At 42.3% G+C, this 3,553-nt stretch overlaps 1 pseudogene; it reads left to right on the forward strand.

Annotated features, from left to right (window-relative positions):
- The first annotated feature begins 846 nt into the window (after window positions 1-846).
- On the forward strand, window positions 847-2,060 carry LOC119534616 (annotated as a pseudogene).
- The last annotated feature ends 1,493 nt before the right edge of the window (window positions 2,061-3,553 follow it).

Here is a 3,553-nt window from a genome sequence, read left to right on the forward strand (position 1 = left end):
TCTCTAGTCCTGTGCTATAATCTAGTCTGCAAGGATTTTGATTGCCTTCCATTCCACAAGACATCACACTTGTCCAATATATTGATGACTATGCTGACTGGACCTAATGAGCAAAAAGTAGCAACTACTCTAGACTTATTGGTGAGGCATTTGCATATCAGAGGGTGGGATATTAAACCAACAAATATTCAGGGGCTTCCACCTCAGTGAAACTTCTAGGCTTCTGGTCTCGCCTACAACCAAAAAAGAGGAACAATACCTAGTTTTGGATTTTGGAGGTAACATATTCTTCCTTTGCATGTGCCATTCCAGCCAATTTACTATGTGACCCAAAAAGCTGCTAGTTTTGAGTAGAAACAGAACAAGAGAACACTCTGCAACAGGTCCAGATGCTGTTCAAGCAGCTCTGCCACTTGGGCCCTATGATTCAGCAGATCCAATGGTGCTGAAAGTTTCAATGGCAATAAAATTGCTGTTTGGTGTCTCTGGCAGGCCCCTATAGGAGAGTCATAGCACAGACCCTTAGGATTTTGGAGCAAAGCCCTGCCATTCTCTGCAGATAACTACTCTCCTTTTGAGAAACAGCTTTTGACTTGTAACTGCGCCTCAGTAGAGACTGAATGCTTAACCATGGGCCATCAAGTTACCATGAACCGGGTGTTGTCTGACCCATCAAACCATAAATTTGGGCATGCACATCAGCATTCTGTCATCAAATTAAAGTAGTACACATGAGTTTGGGATTGAGCAGGCACTGAGGACACAAATAAGTTACATGAGGAACTGGTTCAAAAGCCCATGGCCAGGGAGCGCTGCGTGGAGCACATGGGGTAGACTGCTTTGGACATGGTGGAGGTTTCTGGCCTGGCCAAGCTGCTCCTGTCGCTGGACCCGCAGGAGCAGGCCAAGTTTCAGAAGAAGGTGGCGCAAGTCCACCAGCGCTCGACCCAGCAAGAAAAAATTACTCCTGGAGTAGTGTATGTGGGCCACATACCTCGAGGACTTTTTGAACCCCAGCTCCAAGCATATTTCTCCCAGTTTGGCACTGTCACAAGACTCAGACTGTCCAGAAGTAAAAAGACTGAAAATAGCAAAGGCTATGCCTTTGTGGAGTTTGAGTCTGATGATGTTGCCAAGATAGTTGCTGAAACAATGAACAACTACCTTTTTGGTGAAAGGCTCTTGAAGTGTGAGTTTCTGGCATCTTAAAAAGTATATGAAGAACTTTTCAAAGACTGGGATGTTCCATTTGCAAAGCCGTCACATCCAGTAGTGAAACGGTATAATAAGAAATGGACACTTATAGAAAAGCTACGGATGGAGAAACGATTTAAAAACAAAGAAAAATTATTCAGGAAGAAATTAGCTCAAAAAGGAATAAAATATGGTTTTCCTTCATTGATTTTATGGAAAGAGAAAAAAAGAAATGCTTCAAACACTGTTCTTCAGAAGTCTACAAATAGCCAGGTTTTCCCAAACAAGAAGAAACAAAAGGTTTCAGGAAATCCTACCACTCCTAAGAGCACTGGAGATAGCCAGGGCCCCACACCAGTTTGCAAACCAATGTTTTTGGAGAGACGAAAATCTGAAGTGGCTGAAATGAATGATAATGATGAAGATAATGAAATAGTTGTCAAAGAGCCCATATCTGGTGCAAAAGAAGAAAAACAAGAGACTCAAACACCACCTGCACGTTCAGGGAAAAAAAGACGAAGAAAAAGCAAACAATGATTTTGAATGTATTATGCATAATGTTTCTTCTGACAAATGTGATTTTGTTATTAGGGCTGATTCTTCAAACTTTACTAGGTGCAATGAAGTGCATCTGTTGGCAAGATTTTCAGAAGAAAAACATACTCCTGGTTCAAGTAAATAAACGCAGTCAGTGACATTGGCTTGCCAATACAAGGACACATACCAACTGGCAGCAGCTCCACCCACGTGGCCTTTTTGTCCTGTTGGATGTCTCGGTTTTCTTTGCAGGTTTCATAATTGCAGGTTTAAGTATAAATTGTAGCCTTTGTTGTAAACAAATAAAGACCACCAGTCTTGCTTTCCGCCACATAGTTCTCTGTGTTGGGCAGTGTACGTTGAACCAATAAGAATTCAGCATCAAATGGTTGGAATTGAAAGTTAAACTGCTGAGTGAGAACGTGAAATATAGTCCAAGTGTAAATGCAGATTTGTTTATGTGTATATGATTCATTTTTACCAGTAATGTTAAATTAGTTTTTGATGGGCTAGCATGAATTAATAACTAACATTTTGTATCTGTTAATGTGGAATTATATTCCAAAATTCAAACAGTGACCAGCAAAAACATGTCTATAATTTATTTGTATGTAAGTGGGACTTGGGAGTCTTGAAATAAAATAGTTTTTCACCTTCTCAAAAAAAAAAAAAAAAAAAAAAAAAAAGCCCATGGCCACCATTGACTGCCACATTACCTTCTTTTTCTCAGCCCAAAGCTATGCCCTCTTGGGGAATGTCCCATGATCAGTTGACTGAAGAAAAGAAAATTCAGGCCTGGGTTACAGAGAGTTCTCCAAAATATACATATGCCACCCCAAAGTGGATAGCTATAGCACCACAGCCCTTTTCTGGAGCATCTCTGAAGAACAGTTATGAAGGGAAATCCTTCCAGTGGGCAGAACTTTGAGCACTGTACCAGGTTGCTCATTATGCTTAGAAGGAGAAATGGCTGGAGGTGCATTTGTATGCTGATTCATGAGTTGTGGCCAATGATTTGGCCAGGTGGTCAGGGACTTGGAAGGAACATGATTTGAAAATTGGTGACAAAGAGGTCTGGATGAGAATCATGTGGAAAGACATTTCTGAATGAGCAAGAAATAGGAAGATACTTGTTTCCCATGTGAATGCTCATCAGAGGGTGACTTCAGCAGAAGAAGATTTTAAGAATCAAGTGGATAGGATGACCCATTCTGTGGATCCCAGGTGGCCTCTTTCCCCAGCCACCCCTGACGTTACCTAATGGGTGTTTGAACAAAGTGGCATAGTAGTAGGGATGGAGGTTATTCATGGGCTCACTAACATGAGCCAAGGCCAACCTGTCTTCAGCCACTTCTGAGTGCTCAATCTTCCAGCAGCAGAGACCAATACACAGTCTCCAATGTGGCATCATTCCCTGAGGTGATCAGCCTGCTACCTGGTGGCAGGTTGATTGCATTGGACCACTTCCATTATGGAAGACACAGCATTTTGTTCTTACTGGAATAGACTCATACTCTGGATAGAGGGTTGCCTTCCCTGCATGCCAGGCTTCTGCCAAAACTACCATCCATGGGCTTACAGAATGTCTCATCCACTGTCATGGTATTCCACACAGAATTACTTCTGATCAAGGAACCCACTTCATGGCAAATGAAGTGTGGGGATGGACACATGCTCATGGAATTCACTGATTGTACCCTGTTCCTCATCATCCAGAGGCAGCTGGGTTGAAGGAACAGTGTAATGATCTGTTGAAGACTCAATTATGGTGCCAGCTAGGTGGCAATACCTTGCAAGGCTGGGGCATTGTTCTCCAGGAGGC

This window comes from Choloepus didactylus, chromosome 1 (genome assembly GCF_015220235.1).
Source record: "Choloepus didactylus isolate mChoDid1 chromosome 1, mChoDid1.pri, whole genome shotgun sequence".
Taxonomy (NCBI): domain Eukaryota; kingdom Metazoa; phylum Chordata; class Mammalia; order Pilosa; family Megalonychidae; genus Choloepus; species Choloepus didactylus.